At 41.4% G+C, this 13028-nt stretch overlaps 1 pseudogene across 1 annotated transcript in view; it reads right to left on the bottom strand.

Moving 5' to 3' along the window:
* LOC311149197 (neuroplastin-like) overlaps positions 1-13028 on the bottom strand; it is a 43344-nt pseudogene that overhangs the window by 23560 nt on the left and 6756 nt on the right. Inside the window, exon 2 of the transcript in view lies at positions 2077-2420. The product of the transcript in view is annotated as a neuroplastin-like (transcript). The remainder of the gene's footprint in view (positions 1-2076; positions 2421-13028) is intronic.

Genomic DNA, 13028 nt, shown 5'->3' with positions numbered 1-13028 from the left:
TCAAATAGCCACCCTTTGCCTTGATGACAGATTTGCACTCTCTTGGCATTCTCTCAACCAGCTTCACCTGGAATGCTTTTCCAACAGTCTTGAAGGAGTTCACACATATGCTGAGCACTTGTTGGCTACTTCTCCTTCACTCTGCGGTCCGACTCATCCCAAACCATCTCAATCTGGTTGAGGTCGGGGGATTGTGGAGGCCAGGTCATCTGATGCAGCACTCCATCACTCTCCTTCTTGGTAAAATAGCCCTTACACAGCCTGGAGGTGTGTTGGGTCATTGTCCTGTTGAAAAACAAATGATTGTCCCACTAAGCCCAAACCAGATGGGATGGCGTATTGCTGCAGAATGCTGTGGTAGCCATGCTGGTTAAGTGTTCCTTGAATTCTAAATAAATCACAGTGTCACGAGCAAAGCACACCACACCATAACACCTCCTCCTCCATGCTTTACGGTGGGAAATACACATGCAGAGATCATCCATTCACCCACACCGCATCTCACAAAGACACAGCGGTTGGAACCAAAAATCTCCAATTTGGACTCCAGACCAAAGGACAAATGTCCATTGCTCGTGTTTCTTGGCTCAAGTAAGTCTCTTCTTATTATTGGTGTCCTTTAGTAATGGTTTCTTTGCAGCAATTCTACCATGAAGGCCTGATTCACACAGTCTCCTCTGAACAGTTGATGTTGAGATGTGTCTGTTACTTGAACTCTGTGAAGCATTTATTTGGGCTGCAATTTCTGAGGCTGGTAACTCTAATGAACTTATCCTCTGCAGCAGAGGTAACTCTGGGTCTTCCATTCCTGTGGTGGTCCTCATGAGAGCCAGTTTCATCATAGCGCTTGATGATTTTTGCGACTGCACTTGAAGAAACTTTCAAAGTTCTTGAAATGTTCCGTATTGACTGACCTTCATGTCTTAAAGTAATGATGGACTGTCATTTCTCTATGCTTATTTGAGCTGTTCTTGCCATAATATGGACTTGGTCTTTTACCAAATAGGGCTATCTTCTGTATACCCCCCCCCTTGTCACAACACAACTGACTCAAACGCATTAAGAAGGAAAGAAATTCCACAAATTAACTTTTAAGAAGGCACACCTGTTAATTGAAATGCATTCCAGGTGACTACCTCGTGAAGCTGGTTGAGAGAATACCAAGAGTGTGCAAAGCTGTCATCAAGGCAAAGGGTGGCTATTTGAAGAATCTCAAATATAAAATATATTTTGATTCCATATGTGTTATTTCATAGTTTTGATGTCTTCACTTTTATTCTACAGTGTAGAAAATAGTTTTAAAAAATAAAGAAAAACCCTTGAATGTGTAGGTGTTCTAAAACTTTTGACCGGTAGTATACATGGCAACTCCTCCTCCATCTGCATTTCTATCTTTCCTGTATATTCTATAACCATGTATAGCTACTACTGCATCATCAAATGAATGATCTAAGTGTGTTTCAGAGATGGCCAGAATATGTAATATTGTTTTCTGATGTTAATAAGTTGTCAATTTCATTAACCTTGTTTCTCAGGCTACATATGTTAATATGGGCAATTTTGTTGTCCTTTTCTGGGTTGCTTGTTTGTTTTTAGTGCTTTTCTGAGAGACTGATCCGAGGTAGACATGTGAGTGACATTTACATTTGAGTCAATGGTACTGAGTGGGCTTCCCACAGTGGGCTTCTTCCTAAAGCAGACAGTTTCAGTGCAAACAGTGGAATTCAATTCTATGTGCATGTGATTATTGCAGACAATACCCTCGGAGCTAACAGTTAAAGTAACATAGATTAGGTTACTTACATTGACTGTACTTCTATTTCTCTGGGATATAATATGATATAATACGATATAACACGGTGATGGCTTCTACTAGGGAACTGGTGGTGGTCCTGGAGGTTTTGAAAGGGGGGCTTGGATAGTGGTGGAGCATCAACCATGTTGCTTACACCTCACAGATGTACAAACATCAAAGGGTCTATTGGGAAGGGGTAGGGAGTGAATTGGGACTGGCTGCTAATGAAGCCGCTAACCCTGGGGGGGCGGGGTTACTCTACTCTGTCTCTTACCACTCACTCTGCAGCACAGTAATGGTGGCCTGTGCTCCGATCCAGGTGGTGACAGGGTTTTGGTGCAGATCGTTTCTCCTCGGATCATTACTGGCCCGACACTCGTACGTCCCAGAATCCTCCAGACCGAGACGCGTCACGCCCAGAACGCTCACACCGTTGGTGCTGTGTTGATGATGGACTCACGACGTTTACGGGCGCCGTCCCAGAGCTGGCGTAAGGAGTCGGCCCAGTTGATCTCAGCGTGCCACCACTGGATCTCTGGGGTGGGGTTACCGACCACGTCACAGTACAGCTCAAAGGTGTCGCCTGTTAGTTTGGTCTCAGACAGGGGAGACTTCACAAAGCCAGCTATGGAGGTGGAGTAGGAGTAGGAGTAGGAGTGTAGTCATCCACGGGAGAGGAGGACAGTAGTGTAGTCATCCACGGGAGAGGAGGACAGTAGTGTAGTCATCCACGGGAGAGGAGGACAGTAGTGTAGTCATCCACGGGAGAGGAGGACAGTAGTGTAGTCATCCACGGGAGAGGAGGACAGCAGTGTAGCCATCCAAAGGAGAATAGTGTGTAGCCATCCAAGTGAGCCAGGGAGGGTAGAGAAAAAGGGTGAGTGTGTAGGATGGATGAAAGGGTGAGTATGTAGGATGGATGATAGGGTGAGTATGTAGGATGGATGAAAGGGTGAGTATGTAGGATGGATGAAAGGGTGAGTGTGTAGGATGGATGAAAGGGTGAGTGTGTAGGATGGATGAAAGGGTGAGTATGTAGGATGGATGAAAGGGTGAGTGTGTAGGATGGATGAAAGGGTGAGTGTGTAGGATGGATGAAAGGGTGAGTGTGTAGAATGGATGAAAAGGGTGAGTGTGTAGGATGGATGAAAGAGGGAGTGTGTAGGATGGATGAAAAGGGTGAGTGTGTAGGATGGATGAAAGGGTAAGTGTGTAGAATGGATGAAAGGGTGAGTGAATGAGAAAGGATAAATTAAAGGAATCAGTTGGAAAAAAGAGAAAGAAAATGTTAAATCATAAGGCTAAGGTAGACTCAATCATAATCAGAAAAAGGTGACAGTAAATAATATGGTGATGTTAGAAACGGAGTAAAATAAAAATAAGTGAGTAGAAAAAACCTAGGCCTTAATAACGTCGTGTTATCGTCAGTTACCTAAATGTTCTAGAGGAGAAAAAAACGTATTTGGTATTAAATCCTCTAGATTTTTATAATTAGTATTAATATAATTAGTATTATAATTAGTATTAATATTAAAGCACCCAGAAGAGACTTCCCAGGCATATTGTGTAACTGTAAACGTCAACATTCACTGGCTGGCTGTGTATCAGTCGGCAGTGACCTCAATACGATCTAGATCTTCTATTCCTACTATTTCTGGGACATTGTCATTTAAAATGTCCGGCAATAGTCCTCCCCATCCCCCGACTCTGAGGACGCCTCTGCTAGACTCCGAGTGAGGCCCAAATGGCTCCATAAATAGGAATGTCATAGCAACTGAACATTTGAACCCGTGACCTTGTCATCATGCATATTCCCTCCTTTGAAAACATAATCTGCATCCCAATAGGGAATAGGGTGCCATTTTGTATGCAGTACTTGTCCTCTAATGACGTTTCTGGGCTTGTGTCTGGGTCATAATGCTGCTCACATCAACAATGCAGCCAGCCAGTCAGCAAGACAGCAATACCATTACCCAATAGCAGTAATACTATTAGCCTACTACAAGGTCTATAACATTATGGACCATCTCTGGTAATCTACTACATAAAGGATATATTATTTGCATTACAAATGCCTCTTTTAAAATGGCTCTCTTTTGAAATTATCCACATTATGTTGGATGAGGGATGGACAGTTTTTTGAGTGCTTTGCTCATGAGAGAAATTATGTCTTTCATACCGACTCACGATTTGAACCTGTGACCTTGGCATCATGCATATCAATCAGCACCTGGATATCACCAAATATCCTATACATGAATTACTGCTATTGCTAGTTCATTGACGATAGCGCTGACTGGCTGGCTCCCTTAGTCAAACGCTAGTCAGGGTTGGGGTCAATTCAGAATTGAGTTGCGAATTGGTATTAATTCCAATTCAATTCTTGAATTGGCCACACCCCACAGGAAGCAGAATTTGAATTACATTTGAATTAGAGTACAGCGCATTCGGAGAATATTCAGACCCCCTTCCTTTTTCCACATTTTGTTATGTTACAGCCTTATCCTAAAATTGATTACATTATTTTTTTCCTCATCAACCTACACACAATACCCAATAATGACGAAACAAAAACAGGTTTTTAGAAATGTTTGCTAATGTATTAAAAATAAAAAACAGAAAGACCTTATTTACATAAGTATTCAGACCCTTTGCTTTCAGACTCTACATTGAGCTCAGGTGCATCCTGTTTACATTGAGATGTTTCTACAACTTGATTGGAGTCCACCTGTGGTAAATTCAATTGATTGGACATGATTTGGAAAGACACACACCTGTCTATATAAGGTCCCACAGTTGACAGTGCATGTCAGAGGGAAAACCAAGCCAAAAGGTCGAAGGAAATGTCCGTAGAGCTCCAAGACAGGATTGTATAGAGGCAGAGATCTGGGGAAGGGTACCAAAAAATGGAAGAAGTTTGGAACCACCAAGACTCTTCCTAGAGCTGGCCGCCCGGCTCTAGGAAGACCAATAAGGCCTTTATGGTAGAGTGGCCAGAAGGAAGCCACTCCTCAGTAAAATGCACATGAGAGTCCGCTTGGAGTTTGCCAAAAGGCACCTAAAAGACTCTCAGAAACTGAGAAACAAGATTCTCTGGTCTGATGAAACCAAGATTGAACTCTTTGGCCTGAATGCCAAGCATCACAACCTGGTCCCATCCCTATGGTGAAGCATGGTGGTGGCAGCATCATGCTGTGGGGATGTTTTTCAGCGGCAGGGACTGGGAGACTAGTCAGGATCGAGGGAAAGATGAACGGAGCAAAGTACAGAGCAAACCTGCTCCAGAGCACTCAGGACCTCAGAATGGGACGATGGTTGACTTTCCAACAGGACAACAACCCTAAGCACACAGCCAAGACAACGCAGGAGTGGCTTTGGGACAAGTCTTTGAATGTTCTTGAGTGGTCCAGCCAGAGCCCAGACTTGAACCCGATCTAACATCTCTGAAGAGACCTGAAAATAGCTGTGCAGCCACGCTCCCCATTCAACCTGACAGGATCTGCAGAGAAGAATGGGAGAAACTCCCCCAAATACAGGTGTGCAACACTTGTAGCGTCATACCCAAGAAGACTCAAGGCTGTAATCGCTGGCAAAGGTGCTTCAACAAAGTACTGAGTAAAGGGTCTGAATACTTATGTAAATAGGATATTTCAGTTTTCTATTTTTAATAAATCTGCAAAAAAAAATCTAAAAACCTGTTTTTGCTTTGTCCTTATGGGGTATTGTGTGTAGATTGATGAGGGAAAAAAACAATTTCATCAATTTTAGAATAAGGCTGTAACGTAACAAAATTTGGAAAAAGTCAAGGGGTCTGAATACTTTCAAAATGCACTGTAAGTAGAATTTCATTCAATTAATGTATAATTTATTCCATACATCATTATGCACATTTATTTTTACATCATGTTACCAATACTCTGTTTAACATGTTCTTCAAACATTTCATTTTTAAAACTCATTCTCCTTCAATGAGTTTATAATAATTATAGTGATTTGGAAATATTGTAATTTATTAAATATTAGATAATCACCTTTTCCAGAATGCATTAGATCAACCACTCAGAACACAATGAAAGGGAATCTAACATCTCATGACAACAATACAAACAAAATACTGTTTGACATCTTTGATTATAATCAAGCTAATATTTGAAATGGTATCTGTATTCTTTAGAGGTGGAAGATGCTTTTGGCAAAATATTTGTCAAAGGAATGAGACTCACAAGTTTCATGTCCAGTTTGAATTTATTTGAATTGGTTTTAATTAAATTCAAATTCCTTTAATTCAAATTCAATTCAAATTCTGCTTCCTGTGGGGTGTGGCAAATTCAAATTCATGGGTTGAATTGAATTAAATTCAGAAATTCCGAATTGACCCCAACCCTGATGCTAGTCACTGTGCTTCTGCAGTCCTTGCTCTTTGGGGTTTCGACTGGGTATCTGTAAAGCACTTTGTGACAACTACTGATGTAAAAAGGGCTTTATAAAATACATTTCATTGGCTGATTGAATTTGATCGCTAGTAAACCGACAGAATATACTGTGCAAAAAGCAGTCTTGTTTTTATGTTTGTGGCCAACATGGCAAACCAATTCCCCGTGTTGATTAATAAAATAGACAGACAGATAGAGAGACAGAGAGACAGAGAGAGCAGAGAGAGAACAGGAGAGAGAGAGAGAGCAGAGAAAGAGCAGAGAGATGTATAGTTTGCTGCAGCTCAGTGTTCTGTCTCTCTGGGGAGAGTGTACCTCCATGGTGACAGATCCCCTAGGTGTCTCCTCCAGTCTCTGGCAAAAACAGCCTGCAGGTATAATGCTTTAGTACTTGTTATAAGCATGTATGAGCCTTTATAATATATTATTATAAGGCTAACAATATGTAATGCCTCTCTATGTAAAATGTACTCTAACTGTCTGTTATTAAGTCAGGATCATTATGAGATGGTTATAAAACAGTATAACAGGCTGATAGATGCTCATCACAAGTCTTATAATGCATTATAGCTAGTGATGGGGACAAAATATATACAGTCAGATTTCGGGATATTATTTTGGACGATATATCGTATCATATCATTTTGACAATATCACAATATTATATTTGTGCTAGTTGGCTGTACCTGCACCACAACTCCAGTATTTTTCCTTCATAGTTTGTTCTCCATCTTTTTAAACAGGGAGCCAATTAGTTTTCAGCACTTTTATTTCCATGACTGATCAGAACCCGTTTTCTCATGTCTCTCTCTTGTCCCTCTGCAGCAGACATATGGTGACCAATATGTTTGGAACATCGGATCTCAACAAAATCACAGTATCGAATCGCAAAACATATAGCATCATGAGAATCGCAATACATATCGTATCGGCACCTAAGTATCGTGATAATATCGTATCGTGAGGTCCCTGGCAATTCCCAGCCCTAATTATAACCGCATCATAATACATTACACTGCAGATTTAAAGTAAAGTGTTACCAAACCAAACAAGCTTCATTAACAGTCTCACACCGCACCACACCACACCACACCACACCGCACCACACCACACCACACCACACCGCACCACACCGCACCACACCGCACCACACCACACAGAGGTGTCAAAAACACAAACCCATCATTACTGAGCTACTGTACCTTTGCACAGCAATACAATAAATCATCTTTCAACAAGAAAGAAGGCATTTTCCTCACCTCAGCTATTTTCTTGGTTTCTAGTGTGACATTCTCATAAAATACATTGATAGCCTGATTGAGGAAAAAACTAATTTCGGCACTGGTTAATAAATTCAGCTTTGAATCATACAGGCCTTCAGGCCTTGTCTTGAGGTGGTTCTGAGAAAATGCTAAATATATGAACAGAGCTATAGTTGGAGTTAGAATAAGGTCAATGATAGCATTTAGCAGACGCTCTTATGCAGAGCTTCTTACAGGAGCAATTAGGGTTAAGTGCCTTGCTCAAGGGCACATCGAGAGATTTTTCACCTAGCCGGCTCAGGGATTCGAACCAGCGACCTTTCGGTTATTGGCCAAACGCTCTTAACCGCTAGGCTACCTGCCGCGAAGAGAGCTAGACCTAAAGTAAGGTCAAGCATATGGGTTTGTGTTCTGAGAAAATGCTACATATTTCATAAGGTCAAGGATAGGGTCAGAGAGACTTGCAGTATAACAGGGGTTACAGTTAAGGTCTTAAAATAATGTCAAGGTAAAGCTGAGGGTTTCTACGGTTATGTTTGTGAAAGAGCATGCACGTTACTATTTATAGCTGTATTTTTCCAACAGTTCTGTCCACAGAAGATAACACAATTTGGAAATGAAAATCAATATACACTACCTCATGAAGCTGGTTGAGAGAATGCCAAGAGCGTGCAAAGCTGTCATCAAGGCAAAAGGTGGCTATTTGAAGAATCTCAAATATAAAATATATTCTGATTTGTTTAACACTTTTTTTTTGGTTACTACATGATTCCATATGTGTTATTTTATAGTTTTGATGTCTTCACTATTATTCTACAATGTAGAAAATAGTAAAAAAATTAAGAAAATCCCTTGAATGAGTAGGTGTCCAAACTTTTGCCTGCTAGTCTATATGTGGCCATTTTAAGCAGTGGACAGAACTGGCAGAAACATACAGCTATAAATACCAACGTGCCCAACCCAACCCTAGAGACCCCCAGACCTCTTTTGAAGAAGTTAACTGTTTCTTCTTCTGCTTCTTCTTCTTCTTCTTTATTTTACCTTTTTGGGGCGTGTCGGGAACTGGGACTGCCAGGGTGGGAGGGAGGGTAGTGGGTGGTGGGGGTAGATTGGGACTTTCTTTTGGGGTTGAGTTAGGTCGTGTTGTGTCTGCAATATGTCAAAAGAAATGTATCACATCAACTCAAACAATATACAGTAAGACCAGTGTTACTACACAACACAGGTATAAGATCAACTCAAACAATAGACAACACAACAGTTTAGCGAAAATCATGAAAATGCTTCGCTTCTCCAAAACATGTATAGTATATTTCAAAGCTTGTTTTTCCAAATAGAGACTGTGCTGATATTTTCAATGCTCTCATCTAGTTTACCTAGTAAGCAGGTTTGGGGTCAATTCCATTTCAATTCAGTCAATTCAGGAAGTAATTTACAGAGTTAGCCATCCCTGAGAGCGGGTGTGGGAGTTTTTGTAAAAGGGCTTTATAAATGAAAACATAGCAATGTATCAACCTACGTGACAACAAAGAGGGCCAATCAACGTTCTGGTAGAGAATGCAGTGATTTCCAGAGTGGGCTCTCTGGTACTTTTGAAAATATTACCCATTTTATACATAGACATTGACATTATAGGTCATAAACCAATCACACCATTTTTTACTTGCATATATTAGAGAACACTATAAGGAGTATAATGACATCAAGATGGCGTCTGTATCATGTTCGGTGTGGGCGATCTTCCTTATGTCCTCCGTCACTTGATCTAAAGACATGCCTATATGAATAACTAGACATTGACGATTTACGGTTGATGAGAAGCACATTTATTTATTGATAATAATGTGGGGATATTTATCATGTGGAATACATTACCTGAATGTTTTTTGTATACCTTTAGAAGTTGACTGTCAATTAGGTAATTGGTAGGGTTTGTGATGCATTCTGGGTAATGGGTATAAGCCTGGCTTTTCTTTTGTTAGACTTATCTTTGATTCCGATACGTTTACCTTTTGTTTGTCGTCCTGTTTATTTTTGTTTGTAAATATTTGTAGAGTTTGCCGGCTTGCTACCCACTTGCAAATCAAATGCCTCACTCTGGGCAAGAACAATCAGTTCTGCCTTGTTGCCTCCTCACTGTGAAACCCTAACGCTTGGTCAACCTCACATAAGGTTCACGGAGGGTCTTACATGCAGAGTCCGCGTGCGCCATCACGTGCATGTTGATTTTCTCCATTCACACCAGACCATGACACGCAGGTTCAATTTCAAAACCAACTGTGAACATACTATATTAATTTGTGGGCAGGTCGAAACACACCTGAAACAATTATAAACATTTAGCTAGCTAGCTGTTGCAAATGGTCCTCTTGTTAGCTGGTTCTTTGTTCGACTTTTACACAGTCATACTAAATTGAGTGTTTCTCTACTCCGACAATTAATCTACAGGTAAAAAGGGAAACCTAGTTAGTTTTTAGTTAGTTATCTTTAATCAATCTCTCCTTGTTTGTCTTTCAAGCATCCACGTGGGTTTGTATCTTCCTGATATCCAACAAGGAGGGGACTTGCAGCGTCTCTAACAGAAGCAAGTTCTATTTTAGTACTTGGTTACGCAGACGCTTGTTCCCGTGCGCGTGGGTGAAATGATTGCATAACAAACTGAAATGGTCCACCCACGCAGACAGTGTGGTGAAGAAGGCGCAACAGAGCCTCTTCAACCTCAGGAGGCTGAAGAAATTCGGCTTGGCACCTAAAACCCTCACAAACTTTTACAGATGCACAATTGAGAGCATCCTGTCGGGCTGTATCACCGCCTGGTACGGCAACTGGACCGCCCGCAACCGCAGGGCTCTCCAGAGGGTGGTGCGGTCTGCCGAACACATTACCGGGGGCAAACTACCCGCCCTCCAGGACACCTACAGCACCCAATGTCACAGGAAGGCCAAAAAGATAATCAAGGACATCAACCACCCGAGCCACTGCCTGTTTACCCCGCTATCATCCAGAAGGCAAGGTCAGTACAGGTGCATCAAAGCTGGGACCGAGGGAATGAAAAACTGCTTCTATCTCAAGGCCATCAGACTGTTAAATAGCCATCACTAGCACATTAGAGGCTGCTGCTGCCTATTGAAATCACTGGCCACTTTAAGAAATGGAACACTAGTCACTTTAATAATGTTTACATATCTTGCACTACTCATCTCATATGTATATACTGTATTCTATTCTATAACATTCTACTGTATCTTAGTCCATGCCGCTCTGTCATTGCTTGTCCATATATGTATATATTCTTAAATTCCATTCCTTACTAGTTTTGTGTGTATTGGGTATATGTTGTGAAATTGTTAGATATTACTTGTTAGATATTACTGCACTGTCAGAGCTAGAAGCACAAGCATTTCGCTACACCCGCTATAAGAATGTGAAAATTATTTAGAATTATTTATTTCAGCTTTTATTTCTTTCATCACATTCCCAGTGGGTCAGAAGTTTACATACACTCAATTAGTATTTGGTAGCATTGCCTTTAAATTGTTTAACTTGGGTCAAATGTTTCGGGTAGCCTTCCACAAGCTTCCCACACAACCCATTCCTCCTGACAGAGCTGGTGTAACTGAGTCAGGTTTGTAGGCCTCCTTGTTCGCACACGCTTTTTCAGTTCTGCCCACACATTTTCTATAGGATTGAGGTCAGGGCTTTGTGATGGCCACTCCAATACCTTGACTTTGTTGTCCTTAAGCCATTTTGTCACAACTTTGGAAGTATGCTTGGGGTCATTGTCCATTTGGAAGACCCATTTGCGACCAAGCTTTAACTTCCTGACTGATGTCTTGAGATGTTGCTTCAATATATCCACATCATTTTCCTTCCTCATGATGCCATCTATTTTGTCAAGTGCACCAGTCCCTCCTGCAGCAAAGCACCCCCACAGCATGATGCTGCCACCCCTGTGCTTCACGGTTGGGATGGTGTTCTTCGGCTTGCAAGCCGCCCCCTTTCCCTCCAAGCATAACGATGGTCATTATGGCAAAACAGTTCTATTTTTGTTTCATCAGACCAGAGGACATTTCTCCAAAAAGTACGATCTTTGTCCCCATGTGCAGTTGCAAACCGTAGTCTGGCTTTTTTTTATGGCGGTTTTGGAGCAGTGGCTTCTTCCTTGCTGAGCGGCCTTTCAGTTTATGTCAATATAGGACTCATTTTACTGTGGATATAGATACCTTTGTACCTGTTTCCTCCAGCATCTTCACAAGGTCCTTTGCTGTTGTTGTGGGATTGATTTGCACTTTTTGCACCAAAGTACGTTAATCTCTAGGAGACAGAATGTGTCTCCTTCCTGAGCAGTATGACGGCTGCGGGGTCCCATGGTGTTTATACTTGCGTACTATTGTTTTTACAGATGAACGTGGTACCTTCAGGCGTTTGGAAATTGCTCCCAAGGATGAACCAGACTTGTGGAGGTCTACAATGTTTTTTCTGAGGTCTTGGCTGATTTCTTTTGATTTTCCCATGATGTCAAGCAAAGAGGCACTGAGTTTGAAGGTAGGCCTTGAAATACATCCACAGGTACACCTCCAATTGACTCAAATGATGTCAATTAGCCTATCAGAAGCTTCTAAAGCCATGTCATCATTTTCTGGAATTTTCCAAGCTGTTTAAATGCACAGTTAACTTAGTGTATGTAAACTTCTGACCACTGGAATTGTGATACAGTGAATTATAAGTGAAATAATCTGTCTGTAAACAATTGTTGGAAAAATTACTTGTGTCATGCACAAAGTAGATGTCCTAACCGACTTGCCAAAACTATAGTTTGTTAACAAGAAATTTGTGGAGTGGTTGAAAAACGAGTTTTAATGACTCCAACCTAAGTGTATGTAAACTTCCGACTTCAACTGTATACTCTAGGTCTAAAAGGAGCTTAAAACGTCCACTTTCATCATGATTTTCCAAATAAATTATACAAATGTGCTCGTGATACAAATGTACAAATCATATCAAACATCCTTCCTCCTAATGAAGTTTATATGTGAGAATTGCCAGAACAATCTGATATACCCCCCCAAAACATTTTCCACGCTGGTTTGGAATCACCCAATAACTTAACTGGAATTGAGGCCAAGTGGATCACGAGCACACACACAGTACACACACACACACATACACTTGCACGCACACAGTACACACACACACACACATACACAGTATACACACACACACATACTGTACACACACACATACACTTTTCCACACACACAGTACACACACACACACATACACTTGCACACACACAGTACACACAGACACATACAGTTGCAAACAGACAGTACACACACACACACACACACTGTACACACACACACATACTGTACACACACACACACACACATACACTTGCACACACACAGTACACACACACACATACACTTGCACACACACAGTACACACACACACACACACACACACTTGCACACACACAGTACACACACACACACAAGCAAGCGCACATAGACATACACACACACAGTCCACACA

Source organism: Coregonus lavaretus, assembly GCF_964263955.1.
Source record: "Coregonus lavaretus genome assembly, chromosome: 21".
NCBI lineage: Eukaryota > Metazoa > Chordata > Actinopteri > Salmoniformes > Salmonidae > Coregonus > Coregonus lavaretus.
Note: the sequence above shows the minus strand (reverse complement) of the source record. Positions and strands in the feature narration are given on the sequence as shown.